This window comes from Bidens hawaiensis, unplaced genomic scaffold, assembly GCF_021521415.1.
Source record: "Bidens hawaiensis isolate Kalapana, Puna unplaced genomic scaffold, B.hawaiensis_p1.1 tig00016747_1, whole genome shotgun sequence".
NCBI lineage: Eukaryota > Viridiplantae > Streptophyta > Magnoliopsida > Asterales > Asteraceae > Bidens > Bidens hawaiensis.
Genome location: NW_027492537.1, coordinates 414,962 through 432,665, shown reverse-complemented (window position 1 = coordinate 432,665; position 17,704 = coordinate 414,962).

Below are 17,704 nucleotides of genomic sequence, written 5' to 3'. Positions count from 1 at the left end.
GATTATACGTATAGTTATGGTTATATGGTGGTGGAACTTCAGAAAATCCAATTCCCCCTTTGTTAACTGGGGAACGTTGAACACTTACGATGTGATCAAGCATTACTGAGGAATTTCTAAACTGTTCAGTTTTCTGTTTAATTCCACCACTTTTACCTGGTAATCAGCTATCTGTTTATCCCTTTCAGCAATTAGTTTGGATTTTCTTCTAACACTTCATAACTAAGATCAATTACTTGTATTTTATCAGCTAGACTGGCTTTAAGACTTCTGATATCCTTTTCACTAGCTTTTATTTTTACCGAGTAACTGTTTTCTCTAGTTTTAGTGTAATGATGATCTTCTTATAACGTTTTAAATTGAGCATCCAAACTAACAAATTGATCAGTTACTGTTTTCAATTGTTCAGACAGATTTTCACATTGCATACAATGAAGTTCAGAACTTACCTCAGAGAGCTGATCGTTCACTTCTGCCATATAAGCTTGATTTTCTCCCGTCTCTTTCTCACTCCCTCCAGTTTCGATGTTTACCAAGTTAGCCTGTTCGAACACTTCCTCAACTTGCAGATTCCAGTTGTATCCCCCATTCTGTCTAGATATCATAGCCCTGTTCTCACTACCTCCCCCATTCTGTTGTGCAGACCTGTTCTGATTACGTTCGACTCTCTCATTTGTACATTCCTTAGCAAAATGACCATTCTGTTGACAGTTATAACATCTAACCTTTGACCTATCAAACCCTGGTCTTCTCCAACGAACTTTCTACCCGTTTTCTTCATGAATCTTTTAACCCTTCTTACTATCATAGCCATCTGCCACTGTAGATCCATCTCTTCTAGATCATCAGCATCGATTTGATCATAGTCTTCGTCCAAAGTTGCAGGATCGGCTATTTTACCTTTGATGTAGTTCTCATAAGATGCAATGAAAGATGCATAGAGAGCAAACTGTTGTTCAGCTGATTTAACACTCATGGGTATCTGTGAGTAGTTATTGGTTGAAACATTTGATGAAAAGTTACCAGTTGTGGCTTGAGGTTTTGAAGAATTACTTCCTTCAGTTACGTAACATACATCACCATCCATGTTGAGAGTCACATGACCATCATGAGTTGAATTTGAGTTTGAGTCTCCTTTAGAGTAATAAGCAGAGGATTCTGACTTTGAACTTGAACTTGAAGTAACTTTCGCACCATACATTCCCGGATCCTGAACCTGATCAGTCGGTGTCTCCTTTCGAACCATGTTGAGCTCAAAATTTCGTAACTTATTGACTGCTGTTTCAAGATCAATATTAGCAAATTCTTTATCCTCTCTCATTAAAACCGTATACATTTCCCATTTCGGTGGAAGAGCATCAAGAAGTTTCTCTACTATCTCCCCTTTTTTGTATACAATGGAGTAATTGCTGAGTTCGGTCATCAAGTGATAATATCTGGTGATGATATCGTCAAGTGATTCATTTTTCAGATACTTGAACACAGAGAATTGGGTTTTTAGTAGCTTTGTTTTGGAAGCACGTATTCCCACATTACCCTCATATCGATTTTCAAGTGCTTCCCATAGCTCTCTAGCAGTTTTGTACTTCTTGAATGTATGAAGAATCTCTTGTGGAAGAGCCATTGTTATTGCAGCATGAGCTTTACTTTCTGCCTCATACATCTTCTTTTCTTCCTCTTCCATCTTATTGTACTTCTTAATCTGTTCACGACCCTCAAACAAGGCCGTTGGTGGAATGTATCCATCTTGTATGCACACCCACATCTTAGCATCTTGATATTTAACATACTGTTCAAACCGATCTTTCCAAGCAACGAAATCGGTACCCTTAAGCATTTTCGGAGCCTTAGTTGCTGAACCGGCCTCAACTTCCATTTTCACCAGTTCCGTAATGTTTATCGAAGTCATCGCTGAAAGAAACACGACTTGAAAACACACAAAATTTTTTTTTTTTTAATTTGAACAGTGATCAGTTGGCGAAGTTATGCTTAACTTCGCTTAAGCTTAACTTCGCTGAAACTCTTAACTTCGCTTGATGACAACTTCGCTTGATGAAAACTTCGCTTGATGACAACTTCGCTTGCTACTTAACTTCGCTTGATGATAACTTCGCCTGAGTTCAACTTCGTTTGGTTGATAACTTCGCTTAAACTTATAACTTCGCCCAAACCCTACGAACAGTGACGACAACTTCGCCTGATGAACACAAGGTTTTTGCAGGTTTTAATTTGACGTATTGCGAGGTATGCGAAGGTGTAATGGGTTATATTTGATAGTGGGAGATGGGTAGGACACAAAAACTCGGTATTTCAACGTAAACTCGTCCCGCGAATAGTTGAACGGAACGATTTCTACACTCGTGTGATAATCCCGAACCACACAATCACGAGCAAAATGCTCTGATACCAATTGTAGGTTCCCAGCCGGATCTACCCGGAAGTATCTCGTACTACGTAGGTGCGGAATCCCTACGTAAGACGGTACGAGTGTTCGATGCGATATACGTTAAAACCAAGCACAAATACACGTTACAATACTCAAAAGACACGTTGTATTGCAACCCTTCAACACGTGATGTTCAATCACTATTACACGTTCTGGCAAAAACCCTACTATACAACCCGTAACATATGTATATATATGTTACGACAACTTCGCCTAACAGACTAGGCGAAGTTGTCAATAACTTCGCTTGTCCACAAGTTCGCTTATATCAGGCGAACTTGTGAGACAACCTATCTAAATCAAACCAAAAACAAACTAACACGATTACAGACACAAACATAACACTAGATACTGAACTACTGACATCATGTACCAACATCCCGGTTTTTACCGGCGGACGTTAGATCAACTTTCACTGTTCTGAGAGCCCAATAGGCTTTGTGTTTTATTCTATTCGTAGATGACATGCTTTCCCATATACGAGTTTGAAAGGTGTTGTTACTATGGGAGTTTTGAAGGCTGTCCTAAGGGACCACAAAGCATCATCTAACTTTTCTGCCCAATTTTTGCGATTCATTCCTATAGTTCTTTCAACGATCCTCTTAATCCCCCGATTCGAGACCTCTACTCGCCCACTAGTCTGAGGGTGATATGGTGTTGCCAATAGGTGGTAAACTCCATATCGTGTTAAGACTTTGTCCATTAGAGCGTTACAGAAGTGAGTACAAATGTCGCTAATTAGGGTTTTCGGAGTACCGAAACGTGAAAATAACTTTTTCAAAAAACGTACAACTACTATAGCATCATTTGTGGGAAGAGCTTGTGCTTCTACCAATTTAGACACATAGTCGACTGCTACAAGGATGTACTTATTTCCGAATGAGTTAGGAAACATGCCCATGAAATCTATTCCCCATATATCAAAGACCTCACAAATTTGAATGCCTTTTTGAGCCATCTCATTTTTGGCTGAGATGTTTCCGGCTCTTTGACAAGCATCGCATGCTTGGATCAAAGTATGTGTGTCCTTATATATGGTGGGCCAGAAAAATTCTGCATCAAACACTTTCCTGGCCGTGGTGGCGGTACTGTGGTGTCCTCCAGTCGGTCCTTCATGACAGTGTTTGAGGATATCTAAGGCTTCTTTTCTTGATACACACCTACGAACAACCTGATCGGCACCTATCCTAAACAAGTATGGATCTTCCCAGAAATAGAACTTAAGGTCGGAGAATAATTTCTTCCGTTGTTTATGAGTTAGCCCTTTTCTTAGGATTCTGCAGGCTAAATAGTTTGCAAAATTGGCAAACCAAGGGCTTTCGTCCTCCTCTTGCATGACTGCTTGGATATGCATGAGAACTTCAAGTGGAAAATTGTCATTGATAATTTCCTCATGATGTTCTTTTAAAGCTGGGCATTCTAAGCGTGAAAGATGGTCTGCGGCTACATTCTCTGCTCCTTTCTAGTCATTGACTTCTATATCGAACTCTTGGAGTAGTAAAATCCATAGGATAAGTCTGGGTTTTGCATCTTGTTTGTTGAAGAGGTAGCGTATGGCGGCATGGTCGGTGTGAACTATGGTTTTGGAAAGAACTAGGTAAGATCTAAATTTTTTCAAAGGAAAAAACTACTGCTAATAACTCTTTTTCTGTTGTGGTGTAATTTTCTTGTGCATCATCATTAAGAGTTTTACTAGCATAGTAAATTGGGTGATATTGCTTCTTTGTGTTGTCCGAGTACGGCGCCAATTGCAAAGTCACTTGTGTTGCATATGATCTCAAATGGAAGGGTCCAATCGGGTGTAGTCATGATCGGTGCATTGACAAGTTTGTCTTTTAATATGTTGAATGATTCAACAGATTCTTCAGAGAAGATGAATGGTGCATCTTTTTCTAGAAGTTTGGTTATAGGTCTAGCAATTTTGGAGAAGTCTTTTATAAAACGATGATAGAATCCTTCATGACCTAGAAAACTTCTAATGGCTTTGACTGAAGTTGGTGGCGGAAGTTTGGATATGGTTTCGATTTTTGCCCTATCAACTTTTAGTCCTGCTTGGGATATATTATGACTGAGAACGATGTATTCTTTGACCATAAAGTGACATTTTTACCAGTTGAGTACTAAATTAACTTCTTCACACCTAGCTAACATTTTGTCTAGGTTTTTCAAACAATGATCGAAGAAGTTTCCAAAGACTGAGAAGTCATCCATGAAAACTTCCATAGAGTATTCGATCATTTCATGAAAGATGGCCACCATGCAAAGTTGGAAGGTGACTGGAGCATTACATAGTCCAAATGGCATTCTTCGGTAGGCAAAAGTTCCATACGGACATGTTCTCCTGATCTTCAGGAGAAATTGGAATTTGAAAGTGTCCGGAAAATCCATAAAGAAAACAATAGAACATTTTTCCAGATAAGCGTTCAAGCATTTTGTCAATGAAAGGAAGTGGAAAATGATATTTTCTTGTGGCGTCATTAAGCTTCTGGTAGTCAATGCAAACTCGCTAGCCTGTGATAGTCCTCATCGGGATTAGCTCGTCCTTCTCGTTCATCACTACTGTCATTCCTCCCTTCTTAGGTACTACTTGAACTGCACTAACCCAAGGTGAATCTGATATTAGGTAGATTAATCCCGCACCAAGGAGTTTGGTTACTTCCTTCTTCACCATATCTTGCATGTTGGGATTGAGACGTCTAGGGATGTTGGACCACAGGTTTGTATTCTTCCTCCATGAGGATTTTGTGAGTACAAAAGGAAGGACGATGCCCTTGATGTCCATGATCTTCCATGCGATGTCCTTCTTATGATTCTTAAGAACCTTAAGGAGTTCGTCTTTCTCTTCTTTAGAAAGGTGAGATGAAATAATTACTGGGAATTGAGAGTCTTTTTCTAGAAAGGCATATTCGAGATGGTTCGGTAGTTCTTTTAACTCTAAGGCTGGTTGTTCTTCGATTGATGTTTTTGATTTTTCATTGCCTTCGGTAATCTCACATACTATTTCTGATGTTTCTTGATAGTTATTGAGATTATCGTGTTCTAAAATGGGTTTAGTGATGTCATTAGTTAATATTTGTGTTTCTAATGGGATTTTAATGGAAGATTTCCGCACATAGCAACTCACGATAGAATCGATGATCTCAACACAATATAATGTGTCATCATGATGTTGCGGATGTTGCATAGATTTTCCTATGTCAAAAGTGATAGCCTCATCATTGACCCTGAGAGTGAGTTTGTCAGTGAAAACATCAATAATAGCCTTTGTAGTGGCTAAGAAGGGTCTTCCTAAAATCAGAGGTACACTTTTGTCTTCTTCCATATCTAGAATTACAAAATCTACAAGGAAAACAAATTTGTCAATTTTGACAAGCATGTTTTCAACAATGCCCCGAGGATATTTAACGGAAAGGTCAGCTAACTGAATGCTCATGCAGGTGGGCTTTGGTTCTCCTATCCCTAGTTTTGCAAAAACCGCATAAGGAATTAAGTTAATACTAGCTCCTAGGTCAGCCAAGGCATTACTAACAGACAAATTTCCTATGAGACATGGGATAGTAAAGCTCCTTGGATCGGTCATTTTTGGTGGCAGCTTGTTTTGAAGGATAGCTGAACATTCTTCACTCAGAGTGACATGTGAGAGTTCCTCCAGCTTCCTCTTGTTTGTCAGCACTTCTTTGAGAAATTTTGCATATTTTGGCATTTGAGCAATGGCTTCAACAAAAGGGATGTTGATGTGGAGTTGTTTAAAGAGTTCTAAAAACTTCCCGTACTGAGCTTCCAATCTCTCCTGTTTCAGCCGTCCAGGGTATGGAATAGGTGGAGCATATGTTCGGACTGGTTCCTTAGGTTGTACGGTACCTGTTGGAATCAGTATCTCCTGCGTTTGGTCAGGGGCTTCCTTCTCCATAATTGGTTATGAAGTTGGTGAGGCAACAGTGGTTGTGCCACTTCTTAGTGTAACAGCGTTAGCTGTTGCATTTGGATTGGTGATTGTGTTTCTTGGAAGAGTGCCAAGTGGTCTTTCAGAAAATTGTCGGATTTGAGTTTCTAGATTTTGCAATAATGCTTGCTGACTTTTAAGGTCAGCTTCATGCTTTAGCAATACTTTGCTGATATCAACAGCTCTTGAGTCGGCCTTCTTTTCTGCTTCATTTGTTTTGGTCATGATTTGAATCAACATTTCTTCAATTTTGGAATAGCTCGGATTCTGATGGCTACTGGAAATTTGTTCTTGGAATTGAGTTTTAGGTTGGAAGGATTGGTTCATCGGCCTCTTTTCGAATCCGGGTAGGGTTTGATTGTTTCTCCATCCTGGATTGTAGTTGTTGCTGAAAGCGTTGTTTTGACGGGCGATGAAGTCAACTTCTTCCATAGCCATAATGACTTGTTTGCAGTCACTCGTCTTATGAGTTCCTCCACAGGTGTCACAGGTGATTTTGGTTTTCGATAGTTCGGCATGAAGTTGTTCGAATTTTTTAGAAAGGGCTTCAAGTTGTGCGGTGACAAGAGTGTTGAAATCGACATGGTGCATTCCTTTATGTGTTGGTGTAGATCTCGGTGGGTTATAAGCGAAACTCTTCTTTGATGCCTTCTCCATGATTTCAAATGCTTCGTTAGGTGATTTGGATCCCAGGTCTCCACCGGCGACTTGGTCGATGGCCTGTTTGTTTTTATTGGATTGTGCGTCAAAGAAATTTTGTACTTGTAACCATACGCTCAGTCCATGGTTTGGGTATCTTCTCATAAAACTTTTTTATCTCTCCCATGTTGCGTGTAACGACTTATCATCATCGGTCCGGAATCCGGTAATGCTGGCTCGGTATTTGGCAGTTTTATCAGGCGGAAAGTATTTGAGGAGAAATAGTTCAACCATATGGTCCCAGTTGGTGATGGAACCAGAAGGAAGGGATTCTATCCATTCTAAGGCTTGACCCCTTGGAGAGAAAGGAAAGAGTTTGAGTTTGATCTAATCTTCTGAACAGTTTTGAATTTTAAAGGTTCCGCAAATTCGTAAGAATCCAGATATATGAGAAAGAGGGTCTTCGTCGAGGAGACCATGAAATTGAACTGAATTTTCCACCATATGAATGGTGCTTGATTTGATTTTGAAATGTTCGGTGATATCGGGTGGAGCCACTCCAGTTCCATAACCTTCGAGAGTTGGCTTGGCATACTGGCTCATGTTTGGTTCATTGTTTTGTGCTTCCATCATTTATTCGGTTTGATTTCCTCCTGATGTCGTGGCGTTTATTGACTCGTCTTTGATTGTTTCGGCGGTTTCTGCAGTCCGTTTACGCGTTCGTCGAGGAAAGAGTCGTTCCGGTTCAAAAATTAGAGAAACAAGCTCAGGTCCGAATGTAGAGGACATACATGGGGTTAAATCAAATTTAAACTATCTAAAACTAAAGTTTAGGCTAAGCTATTTTAAAACTAATCTAAGGTATAAGTTAACTAAGCTAAAGTAAAGGTTAGGCTAGCCTTAAAAATATTTAATTCTAATATAATAGTAAGTAAAAAAGAAAAGTAAAGAAAAATTTGTACAATTATAAGCAATGATTAAATTAAAACTTGGATCGTTCTTATAAACGTACCGTGTCCCCGGCAACGGCACCAATAACTTTTGATGTTTCGTGTGTGGTGCGATAAAATATGTTATGGATTGGAGATTTAGCTTTGCACAAGATCATGTTTTAAATTTATAAAAGTGATTTATACTAAAACTAAAGACACACAAAATAGGCAAGTGTACCTATCATATATGTAGAATGGTATTGGTAAGAACCAAGTATCGATCCGTGGACGCAAATGTTTCTAATAATGAATCTTCGTCTTAATGTAATCGGAGAGTTTTAATCATTTTGGGTTGATATTTGAACTTTTTATAAAATATAAATGCTTGTATATAGTATATAAGTGACAAGAAGAGAACTTCTAAATGAGTAGTACAATTATATGAAGGTTACCATCTAAGATCAAGAATCCACTCCATTGTTCCATGATGATTATTAAATAAACATGTAATAAACTTTCCCTTATAATATATGATAGACTATATTCCTCATTTTTGAGTGAACATATTATATGACATAATAGAAAATGGCATGCATATTTTCAAGTCCATCCTATGCTTAATAGCATGCTACCATGAGAATGTCAATTTAAGTAGACAAGCAGTTGGTAAAGTAGAACGATTAAGATTGACTTCGATTTCTCAAATACCAATCCTAACAACTTCGAGTGGTTGTAGTTACCTCACACAACCTCCCCTTGGTTGATTAGATTAGGCTATAGTTACACATTCCATTAACATATGATTTCTTTAACTAGCATGATAACCTATGTAATCGTGTTAACAGTGTTATTTTAGAATTATCAAAACTAGAGAAATAGATCATAGCCTATATCTCATCATTTATAAGTACAACATAAGGATCCATGTTTTATCTTAAATAAGTTATCAAACTATTCTTTTTACCATTTCTAGTTTCCAAGAACATGAGTGATCATGAATGATTTTTAATCATTAACCTTGATGTATTGAGTTAAAGTGAAAGAATATTTCTTCATCAATGGATAATTGCAAAATAACCATGTACTTTACCAAACTAAACCACATGTTTCACATAATAATCAAGTAAAACAAAGCTTCTTCATAGATTTAGATGGTAAATGGAGTTTAGCTCATAATGAGCATTGTTATGAACATTAAAAGAGATGATGATAACAAACACATGATTAAACTAGGACAATCTAACCAAATGTGGATGAATCTCCCTTCTTAATGATGATGGATTATGATGATGTTGATGATGATGGTAACCTTCAAGCCTTCAAACTCTTCACAAGATCTTCAATATGACTGTAATGTGAGTGTTTTTATAAGAGAAACCCATATAGAGATTTTTTTCAAACACCCTTGATCAATGCAACATTCTCCTTTATTTATAGTAAGTCGGAGGAAGTAGGCACGGCCCCGTGTCCTTAAAGGCACGATCTCGTGTCCAGTTGCATTAAATGTTGTCAGATCGTACATGATGACTCACCACGGGGGTGTGCTTCCTGAGGCACGGCCTCGTGCTTTTTAGTGACATGTATTGATTCTTTTTGTCTTATCTGAAAGGTGACCACGGCCCCATGGTGGCTTAAGCACGGCCTCGTGCTTCTTTGCCCAGTGTTTGTCTTTTTCTTGTAGATTTTTGTCTTTTCTTGTGTTCAGGAGCATGGGGGCGTAGTTCCTGAAGCACGGGGGGCGTTGTTGAGGTTTTTCTTGGTTTTTCTTTCGCTTTTCTTCGTCTTTTCACTTGTTTCTTCGTTTAAGGCTTGAGTTTACCTGAAATTGCATTTTAATGTGATAAGTAGCCTTCTGAGCTATATTATTCGATATAAGTTGCAGTTTTTAGAGAATATTTGATGCTAAAAAGATGTATAATTTTATGTACATCACGCACTCTAATGAATGTTCGTGAAAAGGTGACTAATGATTAGGACTTTGGAGACTATACGAGCGGTTGCAGCAAAGTGACTGCTGTATACTTTGTATGGAGGGTTTCTTGGTTTAATATTGGAAAAGTTAAAACTTTAAATTTCAATTAACTAGAAACTGAAAAGTAAATTCCGATGGATTTGGTTTGGAATATAATACTGGTATACTAATATTACAATTTTTGAAGTATACAAATTTTAAAGACAGAATTACAAATTTTGTCCTTTAAAATAAGACGAATTATGGTTCGTGTCCTTTTCTAAGTTTCCTTGCAGGCGGTGTACTTTAAACTTTTTTTTCCTACAAGTTATGTCCTTTACGCTAACTGGGTTAGAAAAACTCTGTTAAATCCCATCACGTGAGAAGCATGTGAGGGTAGTTTTGTCTTTTTGCCTACCCTGCAACTTCTTCTTCTTCTTCTTCTTCTTCTTCTTCTTCTTCTTCTTCTTCTTCTTCTTCTTCTTCTTCTTCTATTTCTGTATCTATTAACACACACACTTTGGATTCATCAATTAACAATCTAGGGTTTCACCAATGGATCCCACCATCCCAATTTCATCACCATACCTCCCACTCTTCTTCTCCATCTTCTTAACCATCTACTCCTCCGCCCACTTCCTCCTCTTCCGCCACTGGACCACCGAACGGGTTTCCAGCTCGAAGACAGAGGGAATCGGAGATGGAGAGACTATTCTGCCTACCAAGATTCGAAACCCTAGCTCCAAACGACGACGTACCGTCCAAATTACTCTGATTCGTAAAACCGTAACCACCGTCACCGTTCAACGGCGGCAAATTCGGCACTCGCCGTCCTCCGCCCATCGCCGCCGTGGATGGCGGCGCTAGATCCTTCCGTTCCTGCAAAAACTCACGCACATCGGCGCCTTCCGACGACGGCGTAAAGTCATCGGCGCCGCCGTTGTCGGTTAGTAAGTTCGAGAAGAACGAGCTAGGAGTTGACCGATAGCGTAACAACGAGCTACGATTATTATCTCATTAACATCATCATCATCTGGTTGGTTTTGATACGGATCTAAGGAAATCAGCTGCTTGATCTTGGCAAACTCTCCGTCAGCCGGATGCTTGAAGGTGGATGAATAGAGAAGCGAGTTCATATCTCGAGAAATCGCATCGGAGAAGCCGTTAACGCCATACATACTCGGAACCTAGAAGAAGAGTTAAGACTAATTGTATTGAAGAAGCTTGTGAGTTGTGACGGTGGATGATGGATAATAATAATAATATTTGGTTTGAAGAAGGAATCAGGCAAGGGATGAGGGAATCAAATGAGATGAAAGAGGAAGGAGAAGTTGCAGGTACAGGTGAAAAGACAAAAATGCCCTCACATGCGCCTCACGTGAGGACATTTAACTGAGTTTTTATAACCCAGTTAGCGTAAAGGACATAACGTGTAGAAAAAAAAAGTTTAAAGTACACCGCCTGCAAGGAAACTTAGAAAAGGACACGAACCGTAATTCGTCTTATTTTAAAGGACAAAATTTGTAATTCTGTCAATTTTAAAATTATAATTAGAAAAGATAAGTAAAACTATATCGGGTTACTCTGTATATAATACGGTAAACGAGACTATGTTTTCGGGTAACCGGGTATATTACAAATCCTAAACCCGTTCCAAACCCGTGAAAAAATTTAAAAGTGATCCCAAACCCGTCTCATACCCTAATGGGACGTGTATTACCCGTCCCAAATAATTCGGGTTTTGGGTTTTCTCATCGGGTTCGGGTTTCATTTTCATCCTTAGCTGTTGGAGGTAAACTGTTTCTTTTAGATCTCAAATAAGGCATTTTGAACATCAAGTTATTGGAGAGCCAATGTTGAGTGACAGCCAAGATAGAACCACACGAATGGTTGTTGTTTTGACCATCGAACTAAAAGTTTCATTAAAGTCAATGCTAAACTGTTGTCGAATTCTTTTGTTGGCACAATGCGATCTTTATAGCGTGTAACAACTCCATTTTGATACTTTTTTATTATGTACACAATACACCCACTTATTCAATTAAAAGAAAATAAATAAAAAACAGTCTTTAAAATGATAGTGAACTTCTAATCAACAATGCATCTAATAGATGTGGACATCAAGCCACTTAGTTTGAGAATGGCAAGTAAACTTCTAATCAATGCATCCAATAGATGTGGAAGTCAAGCCACGTAAGGCTTGGGAATACTTTAACATTTAAGGTGTTAAAACTAAGTTGACAAGGTTAATGAGTGGTATATCAGTATCTTTATGCGTTTAATGCAAGATGAGTTAAAATGTTAACGGATTTTAAAATTCTCTTCACACTTAACTTAAGAGTTAATTTTATATTAAATAAAGAAAGGTAAATGAGGATTAAACAATTTCCTTATATTGATGTGGAGTGAAATAGGGTAACGTAGATGATTTGGTGCCTACGTGGAGTTAAGGAGCGTAAATGCATACCCCATGGTCTAAGTTTGGTAAAGAGTAGGGGTGTGCGTGGCGCGGTTCGGTGCAGTTTTTGGCTAAAACCAAACCGAAAACCAAAACTTCGATTTTTGGAGTTTTTGAAACCGCTAGCTTTTGATTTTTTCGGTTTCAGTTTTCCGGTTTTCGTTTTGGTTTCGGTTTTTTCGGTTTTTTCCATTTGAGCTTGAAAATTTTATGCCAGAAATAAAAGTTGACAAAAAATAATGTAATTACGTATAAATAATTTTGTTAATTGTAAAATAATATACTACTATACATTTGATCAAAATTATTGGAGTTACATATTTATTAAATTCTTATAAATTACTTAATATAAAATATAAAAAAAACAAAAATTTAGGAATTCGATTCGGTTCGGTTTTTTAGGTTTTTATTACATGCAAAACCAAAACCGAACCTAATGCGGTTTTTTCAAAAACATAAAACCAAACCGCCGGTTTTGTTTCGGTTCGGTTTTTCGTTTTGGATTTTTTGGGTTTTTCGGTTTCGGATCGGCTTTTTCGGTTTCTTGCTCACCCCTATAATAACGCTAAAAAAATATAATAATTAAGGTCAGTGGATATTAATAGTGTCAACTTTGGCCTATTGGTTAAGATTAGTCCTAAATGAATAAAAGTTTTCTGACAGTCTCAATTTTCATCTTAATTCACTCAACAATCTTATACATATCTTTCACGTCGTCAAAATTAAAGCTAACGGGGTTACTTTTCAGTTAGTGTGATATTGCCAAAGGAAAATAGGTAGAAAGTTGGGATTGCCATAAAACATTTCTTCAATTGAGATTAGGGATGTCCAAAATATTCAAACCTGATTAACCCAACTAAACCCAAACCTAATAAGCTTATTAGGGCTCGATTAGATATGGTCGAAATATCTTGATAGGGTTAATTGTGTAAACCTGACAAACCCGAATTATAATTAGGGTCGAGTTTCTAGTTTATTTAAAAAATTAGTTTTGAGTTGACCCAAATAACGTGTAATGCCTGCATCCATCATCTCCCTCGCCTTTGTCGAAGGCTATAGCCAAAATACTGGAGAGCATTTCAATCCATATCACAAAATAAATTATGGTCAACATTTTAATCCATATCACAACGATTTGCTTTTTAAATCGCAATAATCTTGTGCTTTCCCAAACGAAATAGTTCTCAAAAACTTTTAATTCATATACAAGAAAGATACATATATTATGAGTTTTAGATCATGAAATTTGAAACTCTTACCAACTCAATAAGACCGTTTAAGATCCTAACCCGATTATAACATTTTTTATGCGTAAACATACGTTCGTTAGGACTTAAAAACCAGGTCTAATTAAAACTTTTATGGGTGACGTGATAACATGACACGACATACATAACTAGTAATAAAAATTTTACAAATTTTATATTTATATGATACGAAGATTATATTAGACTCCGTCTTCTAATATGAATTATTAGAAGGAGACTCTCGGGGTCATCCAAGTAGCAAAGGAGACTCTCGGGGTCACAACAGGAAAGTCAAGTGGGCATAAGGAGTCTTGGTGGTGGAATGACGCAGTGCAAGACAAGATAAGGGACAAACAAGGATGTTTTAGGGAGCTAATGAGGTGCACGAATGAGGAGGAGCGAGTGGAATTGAGGGACAACTACAAAACGGCCAAGATAGAGGCAAAGAAGGCAGTGGCGGAAGCAAAGAAGGCGGCCTTTAAACGGATGTATGAAAGTCTAGAAACAAAAGAGGGGGAACATGCTATGTTTAAGATTGCCAAAGCCAGGGAGCGTAGAAGGCAAGATCTAGGACCGGTGAAGTTCATAAAGGATACAGATGGGCATGTACTGGTCAAGGAGCAGGACATCAAGCTAAGATGGCAAACCTACTTCCACAATCTTTTTAACAATGGGAGAGCTTACCAAGAAGAACATGACATCACAAACTTTCAACGACAACAATCGAATAACTGCTACTGCCGACGGATCATACGAGAAGAGGTGAAGGACGCACTTAGGAGGATGGGAAGGTCTAAGGCGGTTGGCCCAGACAACATACCCATCGAGGTGTGGAAGTGTATGGGGGAGGAAGGAGTCATGTGGTTAACTACTCTGTTCAATAGTATTCTCAAATCAGGTAAGATGCCAGACCAGTGGAGGAGCAGCGTTGTAGTTCCTATCTATAAGAACAAAGGAGACGCCCAATGTTGTGGTAACTACCGATGAATCAAACTACTAAGTCATACTATGAAGCTATGGGAAAGAGTGATTGAGGTTAGACTTAGACGAGAAACTCAGGTTACGGTCAACCAATTTGGCTTCATGCCGGGGCGTTCCACCACAGAGGCAATACACCTTATAAGAAGATTAATGGAAAAGTATAGGGAGAAGAAGCGTGATCTACATATGGTGTTTATTGACCTAGAAAAGGCCTACGACAGTGTGCCACGACAGGTGCTCTGGGAGTGCTTGGAGGGTAGAAGAGTGCCCAGGAAATACATAGAGATAATTATGGATATGTATACCAGGAGTGAAACAAGTGTCCGTGCGCCAGTGGGGGATACTGATTTCTTTCCTGTAGAGGTAGGTCTTCACCAGGGGTCAGCGTTGAGCCCGTTTCTTTTTGCAGTAGTCTTGGATGAGTTGTCAAAGTCGATTCAGGGGACTCTCCCGTGGTGCATGATGTTTGCAGACGATATTGTGTTACTTGCTGAGAAAAAACAAGATCTAAACAGGAGGCTTGAGGAGTGGCGAACAACCTTAGAGACAAAAGGTTTAAAGATTAGCCGATCTAAGACGGAGTACCTACACTGTGATTTAGGTGAGATAAACGACAGTGAAGACGCACACATCACAATTGAAGGGCAGGTGGTCCCGCAGGTAATGAAGTTCAAGTATTTAGGATCATTTGTACAGAGCGATGGGGAATTAGACAGTGATGTGACCCACCGAGTTCAGGTAGGATGGTGTAGATGGAAAGCAGCCACAGGTATATTATGCGACAAGAGTTTCCCGACTAATCTGAAGGGAAAATTCTATAGGGTGGCAGTTAGACCTGCAATGCTATATGGAACAGATTGTTGGGCCATTAAGAAGGCACAAGTGCGGAAGATGGAGGTAGCAGAAATGAGAATGCTACGTTGGATGTGTGGGCACACAAGGCTAGACAGAATAAGAAACGTTGTGCTTCGCGAGAGATTAGGGGTGGCGAACATAGCAGACAAGATAAGAGAGTGGAGATTGAGATGGTTTGGACATGTAAAGAGAAGACAGACGACGAATCCTGTTAGATCCGTAGAAAACATTACTATAGAGGGGAGGAGGGGTAGAGGACGACCGAAATTGACTTGGGATGAGAGGATTAGGCATGATTTGATAGACCTAAACCTCTCCGAGGACATGGTTGAGGATAGGAATTCGTGGAGAAGTAGAATTAAAGTTAAGGATTTTTAGAAAGAATTGAATACCTTAGGGCTTAGACTTAACTTATTTAGGTCACATACCATAATGGTATTTCCCTTACATATTATATTATTATTATTAGCTTTTATATTGCGGTTAAACTGTGACCTTATTATTAATATTATTATAATTAGTAGTAGTTTTTTATATAACTGTTAAACTTTGATTTCCTTCTTTTGCTTCATACACATGTTCTTAGAGCCGAGGGTCTCTCTGGAAGCCACCTCTTTATTCCTTTGGATAGAGGTACGGTGTGCCTACATCCCACCCTCCCCAGACCCTACCTATAGCTCTGCTGTCGGTGGGATTTTACTGGGTATGATTGATTGATTGATTGATATTCTAATATGAATTATTATAGCGGAAACTTGTCTGGTTCGGTTGTGTTCAGTTCTTCGGCAGCTTGACCATCAATCCATCTACTTCAGTTAAGTTATAACCTGTCATGGAAATTCACCATAACAATTAGTCATACATACTTTATATCTACTTGTAATAAACACAAGTATACTTAACCCATTCATTAATACTTTCACTATCATTGTCTTAATACAATTTTTCTTTATAAACATTAAGAGGGTCTAAGTGTTCTCATTTAGTATATCCTCCTTTTTGTCATTCTATATTTGTCATTTTAGTATTTACAACCAAAAATTAGGATTTGCATGTTTATGCACAAAACCCTAGCCTCTACAGCCCCATGAGTCGTTTATACAATAGTTTACTTATCCCGATTAATTGTACGAGTTAAATTGTTTTAAAATTACAGATTAAACCCAACGAGCACGAAATCAATAATTGTACACTAGCAACAACAGCCCATTTACACTCATTTCTCGTTTCTCTGTTATCCCGTTACCCTTTCTCCACTACAACCATATTGTAGTCGGTAACTTCATGGTTCGTAAATCTAATCTTCATGACCCTGTTATTCATTTTTTTAAGTCAGTGTTTACACTAACCTTGTCGTCTGACTCTTTATGCCTCGGACGACCCGTTAATATCAAATGCACACATACCATTGCCCGAAGGGCGCTTTGGTCATTTTTTTAACATTTAATAACATCGTGACTTAATTCATGTACCTAGCAGGGTCAAAGTTGTGACCCGTTACCAATACCTTGTAACTCCTTTTAGAGAACTCGACAACACATTCTATTACCATCATGCTTACCTATAGGGCAATTCTCAACAGGACAAGCATTATATATCAACTTCAAATGGTGATAGTTTCACCATTTGACATCTATGACCCGTTCACGCATATACCTATTCCGGGTCACTCTTTTTTTTATATCTTAATCTTATAACGGGTTATTACCAAAATCGTGATTTAACACCAATTTACCCATAGTACCCCTTTATGACTTGGTCTATAAACCACACCCGATAACCATTAAAATCCTTATCTCATATACTAGGATTTTTAGTTTTTAATTCTCATTTGACTCATTTGGGCCAATTTGAACCAAGTCTCTAACATTAAAGATTACAACTCAATCTCGGGTTGTACCTTAATACCCCCAAACTACCCTTCTTGAGTTTTCTCAACATTTCATTCTTTTGTTAGTCATTTAAGCAATATTACAATTTGACAAGAAACTTTAGCTTATAATTTGAAGTGAACAAAGTCACTTACCTTGCTTTGCTAACTAGAACTCCTGTGCACTCCATTAGTTTGTTTGACCTGTTTCGTCCAAGCCTCCACCTAGCTTGACAAGATCAAACTTATGTTCACCAAGTTGAGATGAGCACAACCTTGCTCACATGCACGGTTTTATCACCCAATTTGCCTTTCAATTTAAAGAATTTGAAGAACAAGGGTTTCTCCCCTCTTGTTCTTCTCCCTGATGATCGATACACAC